Here is a 17,362-nt window from a genome sequence, read left to right as displayed (position 1 = left end):
TGCAATTTCTCACAATGCACATGCAACTTAACAACTCAATAATTTGGTGTCATTTACATATTTGATCACCTCACTTATTTGTTACATCAGGGAGTGCCAAGGAGATAAAATTTCTACATGTAATAAATGACTGCTTCTTGGAGCAGATGATCCAGAAACTAACGAGAGGGAGCCATTTTGGATCTGGTCCTTGGTGGCATGCAGGGCACAATGCGAGAGGTGGTGGTGTTGGGTCTGCTGGGAACCAGTGATCATTAACATGATTAAGTTTGAGCTATTATCTGGGATGAACACGCAAAGGAAATCTACTGTAGCTGCATTTAATTTTCAAGAGGGTGACTACAATAAAATGAGAAAAATGTTTAAAAAGAAACAAAGGATTGGCTGCTAAGGTTAGGACACTAAATCAGGCATGGACGTTATTCAAAAATACCATCTTGGAAGCATTACCTGTGTCTCAAAGCTCAGTTTATTGCCTGGTATAAGCCTTGTGGCATGCAATAACCCACTAATATAGATGAGAACCTGGGAAAACCAGGTTTGATTCCCACTGCAGCCCCTTGTGACCCTGGGCAAATCACCTAACCCGCCATTGCTCCAGGTACAAAACTTAGAATGTGAGACCACTAGGGACAGAGAATGTACCTACATATAATACATGTACACTGCTTTGGCTGTACTACAGAAAAGCAGTATATTAAATCCATGACCATGTCACCACAGCCTTAAATAAGTGCAAATATGTTGTTGATAGCCAGGACTTGCATTCTCTCTTATACCTTTTCCAAAGAAAGTTAAGCCTCAACAGCAACAGATGCTGCATGTCACTACTGCAGTTTTTCACAAAGATGTCATATAAACAAATTTGATGACCTCCTAGGAGATTTCATTCCAACAAACAAGTAATCTGGATCTGAACCTCAGGCATATTTCAGACCTCTAATGAGCAATGAGCAGGTCATGGGGTTTTTGTACAGCTCTCAGAAGAGTCACCTTCCACTTTATCAAGGTAATGTTGAAGATCTTTTGGATTATCAAACTTTCTGGTTGTGTTATAAAACAGCAATTCTTAAGCAAGCAGGATATAGCAGGCCAAATTGTGCTCCATGTTTTTCATCCGATCTCTCATAGCCAAAAAGAGCTTTCTTCTCAGAATAGTTGACTTGTTGAAATTGGGAAATATTTTAATCACCATCATATGGGAGCAGGGCATTGACTCACTTTCTATAAATCAAAGAGCACATGAGGTACCTTTTTAAAAAGATCATAAAAGGTCTGGGAAATATGGATGTTACAGAACTGCAGCATAATTTCCAATAGGCCCATTCACTTTCAAATGGCCTCTTGAACTAGCTCTGGGTCTGTCCCTTCTGCTTCTTCTCAGATGTAGGTTATTTCTTCATGAACAATTATTTTGGTCATCCAAGTCTCTTTTCAAGGTTTTCAACACTCAGCTTCTGTTGCATCTGGGATAAGGTCTCTGTGTTCACAGTACATTTTGCTCCAAGTACTGACGTATCGTCTTGCACTTTATCCAATGTTTAATGTAACCAAGCAGATCACTAAGCTTCATAAGCACTGTACGTTTATGAGTGCTTAATATACCTCCCTTCTTAATCAAAGCAGTTAATAAAACAGAAATGAAAAGGAACTACAAATATGGAAACAGGAACGGGGAGGAAAATCCCAACAATGGTAAGCATCTAAACATACATCATCAGCTACTCAAACTGACCAGTGACCAACATCCCGCTGACCCAGAAAAATCTCTGGAAAAGAGATGAGCCATCAGTGTGTCTCTAAACCAGGGATATGTGGGTTCTGTGTAAAAGGGAAACAGGGAGCGCATTCCAAAGTGTGGGGGCAAAACAGTAAAAAGCACTGTCTTATGGATTCAAGTTTTGAGCAATGGATGGATAGAATCCCAAGATGGTGTTCGTGTGTAGACTGAAGAACCCGTGAAGGAATGTAGGGTGTAATGTGGAAACAAAGATATAAAAGGAAGCCAGTGAGAAGGTTTTAAGGGATAATGAAGAATTTTAATGTTGGCCACGGTATGAGACAGAGAGCCAACAGGCATTTCAATCTCAGCAGATGGGGCCTCTCAGGCAGTGATGGGGGAATGTGGTATCCTGGACTGTTTGGAGTTTCTTCAAAAGAAGGAGGTGGAAATGCCTGCAAAGGCAGCATTACAGTAGACAATGCAGGAAGCAACAAAAGTGCATAAAGCATTGGTTCCCAACCCTGGTCCTGGAGGCAACCAGCCAGACAGGTTTTCATGATACCCATGATGAATATTCATGAGGCAGTGCATGCAAATCTCTCATGAATATTCATTGTGGATATCCTGAAAACCTGGCTGGCCGGGGTGCCTCCAGGACCAGGTTTGGGAACCACTGGCATAAAGTAAAGTGGCACAAGCAGCCTCATCCCTGTAGTCCCTGACAGAACAAATGTAACAGAAGGCTAAAAAAGGAGGATTTGATCAATGAAGATATTTGAACATCAAATGCCAATTTAAAGTCAAGATGGACTCCTGTACTTAAATCTACCAGATCTAAAGGAAATCCATGGATGTAAGGAGTTTGAGTTAAGCGAAGCAGCCGACCAGTGAGCCAATAGGCAAGAGATTTTGTTGAGTTGAGAATGAGTCGATTTGTTTGTAGTGAGAGACAGAATCCAAGCACAACTGAACTGCAAAAAGACTGGGGAAGTAGGGGTTGTGACATGAGACAAGATGTGTGTCATCAGCATAAAAATATGCCGAGATGGAATGATCTCAGCATTAAAGTGGAATTCTCCTTTAGTAAGCCTTTCAAGTACAAAAGCTCTGCTATATTTTACAGTGTAACTGAAGAGCTGCTGTGCGCCACTATCTTGATGGGAAACGGAGGATCTTTTCATCTATTTTGTCACTGGGATAAAGAAAATCCTGGGTCCTGTTTAGAAGATTTCCTCACTATCATGACCATTTTGAAGCTATGTCTGCCAAAAGAAGTGACTGAGCGCCCGTGAAGCAGCAAGTTTGTGAAACAGAGGCCTCTGTTTGTAAATAATTTAGGTTCCATCCATGAATGGAGATATACTAAAGCTAAGTATTATAACAAGGGTTAAATGAAAGTAATGCCTCCTCCACTGACATGTTACATGCTGTTCTTTGCTATCTCACTTATTACACTTGTTCTTTGATATTTCTTCCTTCATCTCAGCTGGCAAGAAGTGTCCACGTGAAGAAGCCATTTTGCTATTGTGTGTAAAATGGAAATAAGCAGTAAGCACTTGTCAGCGTGAATTAAGTAACGTGCTGTGATAGTCAAGAAGTCACTCCAATTGAAATTCACTGACATGCAGTTTATGGCGATGGCTGTGCAAAGCTGGGCCAAAAAACTGTAAAGATTGTGGACCAGGAAGCGCTGATCTGTGTGATCAAAAATGAAGCAGACAACCCATGATGGCAATGGACAAGTCTCACATGAGAAAGGTTGATGAACTCGTAAAGTACAATGAAGGATTGCTCAAAGCATTATATTGCAACCCTAAAAATTCTGAAAGAACTACTGAGAAGATTTCAGAAGAACAAGAAGGAAATTTTGCTGCAACACAACACTAGGCCTCACACAGCACAAAATACTCGACAACTGCAAAGATGGGACTCACAGTCTTACCCCCATCTGCCATACAGCCTAGACTTGGTACCATGTGATTTCCATCTTTTCCAAAATTGAAGGAATACCTCGAGGGCATCTGTTCAACTTGAATGAAGAGGTAGAAAGGACTGTGAACAATTGGTTGAAGAGACAAGATGTGCAGTTCTTTTGCGACAGCCTCAGATGTTATAGCCAGGTCCATTAGAGCAGCATGCAGGTCCCTGGAGTAGTGTAGCGGTAGGTGCAGTTATCCCCTCCCCCTACCTGTTGCACTTGTGGTGAAAACTGAGTTCTCCAAAACTCACCAGAAACCCACAGTAACCACATATAAGGGCCATTTTAGTGGTGAACTGTTTGGGGTTGGAAGACTCAGCAGACAAGATAAGGGAGCAATGGTGAGACGTGTAACTGGGAGCATTTATATGAGGTCAACAGCAGTGACTCCTAGGGAGCCCCATTGCTCTCCTGGGATGTCTGGGAGACCAGTCTACTAAAAATGCTGGCCCCTCCTGCATCCCAATGGCTTGATTTTCTACGTTTTTCCACTTGTATGTATGGTAGGTTTTTTTTTTTTGGGGGGGGGGGGGGGGTCCCCCCCCAACATGACCTAAAAGTTAAATACACAAAGCACAAAACCATGTAACGAATGGTATTTTCGGAAAAAGAAAAAGACAGACATTTTGCTTTTTTGAAAATTGATACATTTGCTATTCAGATTTGGGACGTTTAACACAACACGTCCGAAGTCTGACTTAGGCATCATATCAAAAATGCCCCTCCACGTAACTTTGTAAGTCTAAGTGGTTTTGTTCCATTATGGCTGTAAAATGTCCACGTTAGGCATACCTTAAGCCTGCCCTAATCCTGCCTTCAAAATGCCAACATGCCCCCTTGTGATTTGGCACACTGCACACAAAATATACAGACGTCTGCAAAACAGGTTTCGAAAATACCAATTTGGACGTTTTGCAATGAAATTCATCCAAATAGTGCTTTTTAACATGTTTTGGATGTTTTTCTCTTTAAAAAAATGAGTCCCATAGAGGGGCATTTTCGAAAGGGACATCCAAGTTGCGATTTGGATGTCCTTGCTAAACGGGCAAATTCAGGGGCGGGGAAACCCGTATTTTCGAAAAAAGATGGACGTCCATCTTTCGTTTCGAAAATACTGTCAGAGACATCCAAATCCTTAGATTTGGACGTCCCTAGACATGGACATTTCTGACTTTCGGCGATTTTGGAAAACAAAGACGTCCATGTCAAAAACATCCTAATGCAAGCCATTTGGGCTGGGCATGAGAAGAGCCAGCATTTGTAGTGCACTGGTCCCCCTGACATGCCAGGACATCAACCGGGCACCCTAGGGGACACTGCAGTGGACTTCATAAAATGTGCTGAGCCCCCCCCCCCTCCAATTGTACACCACTACCATAGCCCTTACGGGTGAAGGGGGGCACCTATATATATGGGTACAGTGGGTTTGTGGTGGGTTTTGGAGACCTTGCTGTTTCCTCCACAAATGTTGGAAGGGGGGTATGGGCCTGGGTCTGCCTGTCTGAAGTGCACTGTAGTATTCCTGGGACCTGCATGCGCTATCACGGACCTGAGTATAACATCTGAGGCTGGCACGACATATTTTTCTATGTCAACTTTTTTATTGTGAAAAATCAAAGCAATACAATATAAACATCAAATATAGTGTATACACAATTTGTCTCTCTTATTGCTCTATTTAAATACAACATTTACAACTAACAACTTTAAGATAATATGATCCCCTTTCCCTGCTCCCCCTCCCACCCTTTTACCCCTCCTCCTTCCCTCCTCCCCCTCATCACCTATCTCCATCCCCCCCCCCCCCCAATTATCCCATGTTGTACACCATACACTGTAGTTGTTATCTATTATTCTATGATAAGGTATTAACAATGAGACTTCGTCCTTTCTGGGTCATTTTATCTAAGTAGCATCCCCATATTTTAAGAAATCGGATTTTCCTTTTGCAGTGCCCTTTAGCCTCTTTTGCCTCCCATACCAGTAATTGATGTACCCGGTTGCGCCAATGCCAAAAAGTCGGTGGATTGGCCGCAGTCCAATATTGCATAATACATTTCTTCGCTACAAGACAATTTTCGATATAATATTGTTTTGTCAGCGTTCAGTCTCGATTGCGACTCTTTCATATCTAGCACTAACTGCAGTGGGTTCATTTCTACTCCTCTGCCCAGTATACAAGTAGCTAGCTATTTGTCTCCAGTAGCGCTGTATTAATACACATCCCCAAAGCACATGATATACAGTGTTATCATATCTATTACATTTCAAACAAAGAGTTGTCTCAATACCCCCAGACTTACATAATTGAACTTGGGTAAAATAAGCTCTATGAAGCACCCTATATGCACATTCCCTATAATCTGCACCCCCTATTATGCGTGGAATATCTTTTATCTGTGCAATAATATCCCAGGATTCCAATTCCCGCTCCACATCCTTTTCCCATTTCTGTCGGAGCTGGGTTAGCTCCTTCCCAGGAGCCAAGCCCCACAGCTTCTGATGTATGTGAGATATAGACGGAGCATTTTCAGAAATCTCATCAAAAAAATTCTGTATTTTATTGCCTAGTTTGTCCTTCAGTGCTTCTTTATTAATGTTTGTATGTAATGTTTAAGTTGGCAGTGCGCATATCTGTCACCCCATCCTTGCATCCCCTGTGCCAACATCTGCGACAGCGGTTTTATATTTCCGTTCTCTCCCAATACATCTGCTAAGCAGCTCACTCCTAGTTGCTCCCATCTATCAAAAGTTTCATTCTCCAGCCCCGGCACAAATGCCGGATTGCCCTTGATACTTAGGAATTCAGTTGTTCTCGGGTCCCCTCCTAGTAATGGCCCTAAAAATCTCCATGCTTCTCTTATGGGCATAAGCAGAACGTTCTGTCTAAATCTATGTGGAATCTCATTTTTCTGTGAATGTACTAATGTTATATAATGATATGGGCTAAAAAGCACCTCTTCCATCTCAAGAGGAGTGTGTACAGGGGATTGAGCTATCCAATCTCTCACCTGGCACGACATATTTTTAAAGATGTTTTTTTGAGGGTGGGAGGGGGGTTAGTGACCACTAGAGGAGTAACGGGAGGTCATCCCCGATTTTCTCCAGTGGTCATCTGGTCATTTCGGGCACCTTTTTGTGCCTTATTCATAATAAAAACAGGTCCAGGTGAAAACGTCCAAGTGTTCATCAGGGACGTCCTTGCTTTTTTTCGATTATGGGTCAAAGACGTCCAAGTGTTAGGCACGCCCAAGTCCAGCCTTCGCTACACCTCCGACACCCCCCCTTGAAATTTGGACGTCCTTGCGACGGACTACAGTTGGAGACATCCAAAATCGTGTTTCGATTATACCGATTTGGACGACTCTGGGAGAAGGACGTCCATCTTCCTATTTATGTCGAAAATGAGCCCACTAGTAACCTATAGAACTTTGTAAGTCTAAGTGCTTTGCAAATGAGCTCCTAGGACTAGGGGGCATGCAATGAAGCTATTAAGTAATAAATTTAAAACAAACCAGAGAAAATATTCTTCACTCAACCTGTAATTAAACTTGAATTTGTCACCAGAGAATGTGGTAAAAGCAGTTAGCTATTGTTTAACTACTAAACATTTCTAAAGTGCTACTAGGGTTATGCAGCACTGTACAGTTTAATAAAGAAGGACAGTCCCTGCTCAAAAGAGCTTACAATCTAAGGAAAAAAAAGGTTTGGATAATTTTCTAAAAGAAAAGTCCATAAGCTATTATTAAGATGGACTTGGGGAAACTCCACTGCTTATTTGTAGGATAAGCTGCATAAAATCTGTTTTACTGTTCTGGGATCTTGCCAGGTATTTGCGACCTGGTTTCGCCACTGTTGAAAACAGGATACTGGGTCCGTCCCAGGATGGCAACGTTTATGTTAGGATAGTTGATATTTTACGCTGAGCAGCAGATTACTGCTGCAATTTTAACATGGCATGAATTTGCATGCTCATTACTTTGAGCATGATGCAACAATTTTTCAGCTCTAGTTTTGCAGTAGAGTTCACTCCAACACGAACCTTCGAGCGCTGGCCCCTTGGCCCCCAAATCACAGTTTCGCACAGGTAATAGAACGTCTGTCAGAACACGTTCATAGCTAGAGTGTCAGATGGCACTCCAGAGTTCAGTAGGCTAGAAAAGACTGGTGGTTTGATCTAATGACAGCTCACCCCTTCCTACTCAAAGTGGAAGCAACTGCATAATATCCTTTTACAGAAATTTTGAACACAGTCAGTACAAAATTCAAAGTATTGTGAGTAATTCACTAGAAATGTGTGGGCAAATAAGTTGCAGCAATTCATTTTTACTAGACTAACTTTCAACAGCTGATTAAGGAACGCAGTCCTTGAAACTTGGTTTTATTTATTTGCATTTTGCTCACACCTTTTTCAGTAGTAGCTCAAGGTGAGTTACGTTCAGGTACACTGGATATTTCTCTGTCCCAGGAGGGCTCACAATCTAAGTTTGTACCTGAGGCAATGGAGGGCTAAGTGACTTGCCCAAGATCATAAGGAGCAGCAGCGGGAGTTGAACCGGCCACCTCTGGATTTCAAGACTGGTGCTCTAACCACTAGGCCACTCCTCCACTGGACTGACTTAGTTCATATAGGATTGGCCTAGTGGTTAGGGTGGTGGACTTTGGTCCTGGGGAACTGAGGAACTGAGTTTGATTCCCACTTCAGGCACAGGCAGCTCCTTGTGACTCTGGGCAAGTCACTTAATCCTCCATCGCCCCATGTAAGCCGCACTGAGCCTGCCATGAGTGGGAAAGCTCGGGATACAAATGTAACAAAAAAAAAACAAACAACAAAATACCGTGCAGACCCAGAAATCATCATCCTTGGGCTCCTTTCAGCATGTTTTGGTAGAGTATAATGTTCAAAAGTAAGTCACAAATTAAGTTACTTTTTAATATTCTGTTGACCTTTATTTTTGCTTGTCTAATGAGGATTAAAACAGCAACAATAATACTTTGTTCTGGAATTGGTTAGATACTTGTAACAGAAAACCCATAAAACCTATATGTCACTGACACCAGCACAAAAATATTCTCCAGGCCTGCTGAGTAAAAGGAAAGCTTATCCCTTAAGGAATAATTTTTTAAAATCTTATACCAAAGATCCTTACTTGCTACCACAAATATGAACGGAAAACCAAGAAGAAAATAAGCTCCACTACTTTTTCCACAGTACTAAGCTCAAACTTTGAAGTGAGTCATTCTAATTCCGGCGGCCAATAGGTTGTTCAACCCGCAGCTACTTGGAACAATGTCTTTGCACTAGTTATCAGCAGTTTAAAGAAGCCCAACAAAGCACATACAGTCCTGTTTTTTTTTTAAGTGATCTTTTATGGGGAAAAAAAATCCCAAGCGATCCAATCGAATTGCCTATATAACCTCCTCTTCCCAAAGTATTTTTACAGACTAAAATACGGCCCTAAAGACACATTAAATCTGTAGTGAGAGGTAAACAAGCGTGTGAAATCTTAATCCCCCATTGTAATGCACCGAAGACTGTGAAGAAGAGAGAGAGAGAAAAATAACTAGAATAACCCAAGACATTCACACACCCCCAGAAACAGAGTTCGTAATACTGTCTTTAAAAAAAAAAAAAAAAGTCTTGGTCCTCTGCCTATGCCGCTTTAGACTAAAAAATAAAAAAAAAAATCAGCAAGGGTCAGAAAAAAGCTTGTAAATCACAACTTCGAAGCAAAAGGCTTTGTCCGTCTACTTTCTCATTCATTTCTTTACAAGCCCCGTCAATATTTTTCCCTGCACATTATAACGCTCCCCGCAACACCTTCCGTTACTTCCCCTGCTCAGTTTCCACGGGTGCATCTAACCCACTGCAGGGCTTTTCCTTCACAGCTTTCTCTCCTGCTCACAGAGACACAGACGTACATAATGATCCTATTCATCACTCGAATAAATACGATTAACACGCACCGGCCAACAAACAAAAGAGGGGAAAAAAGGGGGGGGGGGAGGGGTGTTGGTGAGAAACTAAACTACTGAAAAAAAAAACCACCCCACAACTTTACAATAAGAACAGTTATAAAGCAAAACAATTTTTTTAAAAAGAAAATACTATTAATAAGCAAACCCTTTACCGCATCCAAAACTGCTCCTGCCAGCAAATAAGCTGTGGGAAGTGGTTACAGCGCCTGACTATACTTGACAGCACTGGGTGAAAAACTCACCAAGTAGAAAGTTCTTCTTCCTTGCCGGTGCTCGCGCTGTCGGTTGCTTGTCTGGCTGCTCGTGCCGGCGCTGGTATGTGAGCGTGCGTCTTTCCCCGCTAGCCGCCACCGCCGCCCTGATCAGCGCACACGCCTGCCTTCCCTCTTCCCCAAGAATCAGTCCACTAACTCAGCATTGGCTCAGAATCAGAGCCTCAGACTACACTGTTGGTAATGCTTCTTCAGGGTCCGCCCCTTGATTCTCTGAACTGTTTTGCCCTCCGCATAGGCTTTTTTTTTTTTTTCAACCTCTCCCCGTCACGGAGAAAAGCCACCTAAATGCCCTTTTGAGCATGACTAGGAACATGTTTGCAAACCGCAGATGAGGGAAGAGAGGGTCGAGATATCAAGGAGCTCAACTTCCTGGCCTTAAGTACATCAGTATTTCCATACTGGGACAGAGCAAAGGTCCATCAAGCCTTGCATCCTGTTTCCAACAGTGGCCAATCCAGGTCACAAGTACCTGGCAAGATCTCAAAAAAAAGTACAATACACTTTATGCTTCTTATCCTAGAAATAATCAGTGGATTTTCCCCAAGTCCATTTTTTAATAATGGTCTATGGACTTTTCCTTTAGGAACCCGTCCAAACCTTTTTTAAACCCAGTAAGCTTACTGCTTTTACTACATTCTCTGGCAACAAATTCCACAGTTTAATTACACATTGAGTGAAGAAACATTTTCTCAGATTCATTTTAAAATTTACTACTTTCTAGCTTCATTGCGTGCCCCCTAGTCCTAGTATTGGAAAGAGCAAACAAGCAATTCACATCTACCCGTTCAACTCCACTCATTTTATAGACCTCTACCATATCTCCCTTCAGCCATCTTTTCTCCAAACTGAAGAGCCCTAGCCACTTTAGACTTTCCTCATAGGGAAGTCATCCCATCCCCTTTATCATTTTTGTCACCTTTCTCTGTACCTTTTCTAATTCCACTATATCTTTAAGATGCGGTGATCAGAATTGAACACAATATTTGAGGTGCGGTCGCACCATGGTGCGATACAAAAGCATTATAACGTCCTCATTTTTGTTTTCCATTCATTTACTAATAATACCTAACATTCTATTTGCTTTCTGAGCCGCCACCACACACTAAGCAGAAAGTTTCAACGTATCATCAACAATGACGCCTAGATCCCTTTCTTTGAACCTTGCATTACATAGCTATAATTCGGATTCTTCTTTCCCACATGCATTGCTTTGCACTTACATTAAACATCATCTACCATTTAGATGCCCAGTCTTATAAGGTCCCCTTGTAATTTTTCACAATTCTCTTGCGATTTAACAACTTTGAAAAACTTTGTGTCGTCAGCAAATTTAATTACCTCACTAGTTACTCCCATCTCCAGATAATTTATAAATGTTAAAAAGCAGCGGTCCCAGCATAGACCCCTGGGGAGCCCCACTATCTACCCTTCTCAATTGAGTACACTGACCATTTAACCCTACTCTCTGTATTCTATCTTTTAACCAGTTTTTAATCCACAATAGGACACTACCTCCTATCCCATGACTTTCCAATTTCCCTTAGAGTCTTTCCTGAGGTACTTTGTCAAATGCCTTTCGAAGATCCAGATACATAATATCGACTGGCTCACCTTTATCCACATGTTTGTTCACCCCTTCAAGGGAATGTAGTAGATTGATGAGGCAAGATTTCCCTTCACAAAATCCATGTTGGCTTTCTCTCATTAATCCATGCTTTTGAATATGCTTTGTAATTTATAGTAGTCTCTACCATTTTGCCCAACACTGATGTCAGACTCACCGGTTTATAGTTTCCCGGACCTCCTCTGAAACCTTTTTTTTTTTAAATCGGCATGACATTGGCCACTCTCCAATCTTCCGTTACCATGCTTGATTTTAAAGACAAATTGCATATTACTAACAATAGTTCCGCAAGTTCATTTTTCAATTCTATCAGTACTCGGGGATGAACACCACCCTGTCCAGGAGATTTGCTACTCTTTAATTTGTCAAATTGAGCTATTACATACTCCAGGTTTATAGAGATTTCATTCAGTTTCTCCGACTTGTCAGCTTTGAATACCATTTCTGGCACTCGACCTCTCTCTCTCTCACTCTTTCCTCCTACTACTACTATTTAGCATTCTGCGTAGCCTAGTGGTTAGTGCAGCGGACTCTGATCCTGGGGAACTGGGTTCGATTCCCACTGCAGCTTCTTGTGACTCTGCGCAAGTCACTTAACCCTCCATTTTCCCAGGTACAAATAAGTACCTGTATATAATATGTAAACTGCTTTGAATGTAGTTGGGAAAAACCACAGAAAGGCGGTATATAAGTCCCATTTCCACCTCATGGGCTGTGATCTAGGGAGAATAGGACCAATTCCTCCCTCCTCAGTGCCCAACCCAGGACAAAGACCTCTGCAGCTAGATGGGAACCAGGTAGGGGTCCTACATTCCCTGAAGACCAGGGGAAGGCTGGATCTACCCCATTACCAATATTGACTGTGTGTGGGGAGGGGGTAGGGAAGTTATATCGATCTCCGAATCCTCAATAAGCACTCCCTCCTTTACTTCTGGAACAAGGGATGGTGAGGAATCCTGATAAGGTAGATCCTTTATTCCCCATAGCTATAGGGGTCCCTCAGATGTTAAGAGGACCCTATCAAATTCCTCCTCAAGCATTTTATGGGGGACTGAGGATCCTATGTAAAGACTGGGGAAGGAAGGAGGCCACCTCAAAGTGCCCCCCCCCCCCCCCACAAGAACAGTCATTTCAAAGGCTCTGGGGTGAGGACAGGCCTAGCCAGTCCTCTAATTTCCCCAGGAGCCAGCTTGGGCTCCCTTTCTCATTCCTTTCTTCTTGGCTCAAGGCAGGATCATCCTGGATCAACCCACTTGCCAAAAATGGCAGGAGATGGATCAGTGGTGGGAGGAGAGCAGTGGAGGGGGTCATTGGTCAATAAAACCAGGAAGAGGTTGCACTCATGCCTCTTCAAAGGCAGTGGGTGTCTCAGGAGGGCTTGCTGGGGGAAGGGAGAAAGAGGTGATGGCAGAACAGCTGTGTCACTCCCATCCCTGTGGCTACCTCATGTTGACTGATGATGACAACAGCTTTCTCCCTCAAGGTGTTGGCACAGGCAGAGAAAGGGGGAGTACCACCACTATCTTTAGTAGGGCCTTCTGGCCCCTTTGTTTGCTTCTGAGCTGGGGCTCCATATCCCTCAGTGCTTTGATGGTGGTACTGGAGAGACTGAAGATGGTAGAACTTGTGGCAGTGGTAGAAGGGATGCCAGATCTCTCTTCCAATCAGGAACAGGGATGCTGTGATACAACCAGGAGTGGTTAGTCCAGTAAGCTCCAGGAACTGTCAGTGCAATAGAGCCTGATGGAACTTATCTGGACATTTTCTATGAATACGTGCAGGGTGGCAACACTGAAAACAATGCTTTTCCTCTGTGGAATACAATACTTAGAAGCTCCTTCTGGCAAAAGATATGTAGCTTCCCTTAATCTGTCCCAAGCCTACAGGATGTCATATGCCACAGATCTCTAGGCAGGTTGCCCAGGGAAAAAGCTGAAACAGATATTAATGTCCCTAGGTTGCACAGGCATTGAAGAAGCATGGCATCTGGAAGACAGGGTGGCACACTAGGGGGGGAGGGATGTTTTGCCCCTTTCATCTTGAGGAGCACTGGGAGGAAACAGTAGGCCCCATCACTTGCTTGGTAATAGGAGAGGGGAGAGGGGAACATGTGCTTGGTTTCAGAGGTAAATCCTCCCCCCCCCCCCATACCCACTTTTCAGGGGGCAGCAAGGTCCCAGCCCCTATGGTGTAAAATGGAGGTAGGGTAGATCATGAACCTTGATTAGATGTGGGAAGAGGAGCAACGTTCTCATTCATTATACTTGCTATCTTATCCTTGGGGTGGTGGACATCACATTTTGGCTGGGGAAAAAGGCCCCCTCCCATACCTCAGCACAGCATCCCGTCCCCCCGTCCCACCTCTCTGTGGAGTTGCCCTGGTTAGGAAGCTGAGTGGTTTTGACAAGTGTTCATGGTGGTGGGAGGAAAGGGAACAGAGGCATCTCCAAGTGCTCCTGGGGTTGAGGGGAGGGGGGGGGGGAGGGCAGGAGACTTCAGGCCTTGTGACTACAGTGGGACAATTTGTACCCCACTGCTATTTCTACCTACCATCCTGGCAGGCAGTTCTGGAAAATGAAAGACCTTAACTCAAAAACATCGGTGACAACCAGCAGAGTTGAAAAATGTTGATAGCCTAACCCCCTTGTTGATCACTTTTCACTGGCTCCCAGTTCAAGTCTGTATTCTCTTTAAACTAGCTTGCTTGGTCTTTAAGATGTTCAAAGGTACCAATCCAGAGCATCTTATTGGTCTGCTTTCGTTCCCTACTAATAATTGAATTTCTAAACAGAGATCCTTATCTTCTGTTCTATCCATCCTTCTCTGTCATGAGATTTAAGGAAATATCAGAGGATTCATTTTGCTATCCGCTGGTCCATACCTGGCTTTCTTTACCACATATATGTGCTTCCCCTTCATATTACAGTTTTCATAAAAATCTGAAACTGTATCTTTTTTTAAAACACTTTTTGATTTAATTTGTTATTGTTATTATTGTTCATGTTTATCTTTTATTTGCATTGAACTGCTAATTTAGTGGGATATAAGAGCCTTATTATTATTATTATTATTATTAGAGTAGCTTAGTGGTTAGAGCATTGAACTGTCAACTAGGGAAACCCAGTTCAAATCCCGCTGCTGCTCTTTGTGATCTTGAGCAAGTCACTTAACTCTCCTTTGCCTCAGGTACAAACTTAGGGGTCCTTTTATTAAGCCACGCTAAAAAGTGGCCTGCTCTATTTTTAGTATGTGGATTTCCCTTTTAGCATGGTGGTAAAATGGCTGCAATTTCATTTTTTTTTCCATTAACAGCTACGTGCTAGTTTCCCAATTAGCAAGCAGCCATTAGCACAGGAGCCCTTATCAGCACCTATTTATAGCCAGTAAAAGCTCCCACGCTATCTGCAGCATGTGGCAATGTGCCAATTAGCAGGCCACACTTACTCTCTGCTCCCACATAAAAAAGATTCTTAGCATGGGATTGGCATGCACTGATTCCAGATATACCGCAGGATGCCTGAGCGCGTCCAGCAATAGTGCATTTTGGTGTGCACTAAGCAAGCATTAGTGGTTACCGCCACTTCTTAAAAGGGCCCCTAAGATTGTCAGCCTTCTGGGAACAAGCAAATACCTGTTGTACCTGGATGCAACTCAACTTGCACTACTATTGAAAAAGGTGTACTGTAAGCTAAATCCAAATAGAAAAAAAGGAGATAAACATTTTGGGGAGGAGGGGTGCAGAGTGCACTCCCTTACTTTATAGGCTGCTTATTCATTCAGTCTAGAAGATAGGCAAGGGGTTTCACTGAGCTTTTTCCACAGATGTGCCATAGTGAGGAGGAAGCTTGTGCTCTGGAAAAGGGTGGGGGGGGGGGGGGGGGGGACTCGAACTATGAGGTGGCCAAGAAAAGCAAAGGCCTCTCAAGCTCAAGCCAAGTACTTTTCACCTTAAATATAAAGCCCTCCCTGGGAATCCTGTTTGGGGAGGCAGTCGGCAGACAGAGTTTAATAGATACTTCATACACAAAAGTCGAACTCCACATCTTGAACTCTGTCTGTAATACAAAGGGGAAGGGCTATAAAGGCCAAAGGAAAAAAAAAAGCCAAAAATGACCAGAGTCATTTAACCCTCTCTGTCAGGGAGAAATGAAGTGTAGAACAGGGGGCAGACCCAGACAGAAAATCAAATGCAACAAGAACTCCACAGACTACTTAAAGGTTGCAGGAAATGGGGGAGTCTCATATCAACGTCATCATACCAAAAGAAATACAGTCACCTGAGAGTGGCTATTAAAGTGGTTTAACCACAGAGGAGTACTGAGGGATAGAGTGAGTAGAGAAAAAAACAGAAAACTACCACCCTCTGCGGTCTTCCCAACGTAACACGCCAGAATGATAAAGCTGAGTGCATGACAAACTGAAGCTTACCTCAGCCTGGCGGCTAGTCTTTCCCCTTTTCTCAAGCCGGCAGGCATGGAAGAGCAGCTCAGCTTCCTGGACGGGAGGAGAGTTTGCTACACACTCCCCTCTCTCTCTCTCTCTCTACTAGTAGGAAGAAGAGGGAGGGACCAGCTGCGGACAGGGGAGAACAGAGGAGGAGTGGGAGGGGAAAAGGACAAACTATGAAATGGCTGAACAAACCCTGCCCCGAATAAGGGGGGGGGGGGGGTGGAGGTGAACTATAGGGGGAAAGAGCAGCTCTCACCGCACTCCCCCTCCCCGGCAGAATTTGGTTCCGCTGACCTGTGGGTGGTGGAAAGACAGATTGAATCTACCAAGGGGACGGCGTGGCTACACTCAACCATTCAAAAAAGACTGACAAAGACATTCTGTACTCTCAAATCTGAGATTTACAAGGATTTCCAGTTCTGGGGAAGCAAATACATACATAAATAAAATAAATAAATCCAGGCCCATAGGTATGTTAACAACAAAATTGCTGAGGAGGGGGAGGCGAGGGTGGGATGAAGTCTTAATCGCCCATTGTAATGCCCTGAAAGGGCTCTTTTTTGATGAAAGGAATTCCGAGACTTTTACCCTCTCCTAGAGATAAATGGGTTCGCAATGTCTTCTTGGATTTTTTTTTTAAAGTCTGGTCTTTTGTGCATGCTGACAAGACCATAACCCATAACAAAAACACATCAGCAAGGGGCAGCGGAAAGTTTGGAATCACATTTTCTTCGGTCTCCCCTTTCACGCTAAACTTTTGGCAAAAGGTAAAAAACGGATACAGCGGGATCCTCGGGATCTTCCCGGATTCGCAGCAGCCGGCGCTTTCCACGACCTCGCCTTTTCTTATTCATTTCCCAAATTCCCCGGACCCTTTTCTTGATCCCTGCTAATATTGTCCCCCTCCCCCCTTTTTATTTCCACTTATACTTCTAATACTTGCAGGACTTTTCCTGCCCTTTTCTCTCGCCCTCACACACACACACACACAGGCAGACACGCATACCCACACAATATCCCGACACATTGCCCGGTGAATGCCCTGAATATGATTAGCAGCTATCGGCAAACAAAGGATAGACCAACATAACATTTCATTACTGAAAATCACCAATGTCTGAAAGCAAAACAACATTAAAAAAAAATAGAAACCCTTTACCCCATACAAGCCTCTTCCTGGCAGCAAACGAGCTCCGAGAAGTGGTTACAGCGCCTGATCGCATATGACAGGAGCAGAAAGAGAAACTATTTCGACAGAAAGTTTTTCCTTGCCGGAGCCCGTGCACACGCGTCTATGAGCCTCTTTTCCAAATGGGCAGCGCGCGCGCCGTCCA

The 17,362-nt window shown here is 43.4% G+C and overlaps 1 protein-coding gene across 4 annotated transcripts in view; it reads right to left on the bottom strand.

Annotated features, from left to right (window-relative positions):
- Window positions 1-17,321, bottom strand: part of RAI14 (retinoic acid induced 14) — a 266,149-nt gene extending 248,828 nt beyond the window's left edge. For 2 of the 4 annotated variants that reach the window (XM_030193015.1, XM_030193019.1), the window contains exon 1: window positions 16,008-16,098. The gene's annotated coding sequence lies outside the window, so the exon portion shown is untranslated. Of the gene's footprint in view, window positions 1-9,922; window positions 9,992-16,007; window positions 16,099-17,187 lie in introns of those variants that run through there. The other 2 variants (XM_030193017.1, XM_030193018.1) reach the window with 2 other exon arrangements.
- Window positions 17,322-17,362: the final 41 nt, after the last annotated feature.

The sequence above is a fragment of the Microcaecilia unicolor genome, chromosome 2 (assembly GCF_901765095.1).
Source record: "Microcaecilia unicolor chromosome 2, aMicUni1.1, whole genome shotgun sequence".
In the NCBI taxonomy this organism is placed as follows: Eukaryota; Metazoa; Chordata; class Amphibia; order Gymnophiona; family Siphonopidae; genus Microcaecilia; species Microcaecilia unicolor.
The sequence above is the reverse complement of the archived record's forward strand: the minus strand, read 5'-3'. Positions and strand labels throughout refer to the sequence as shown.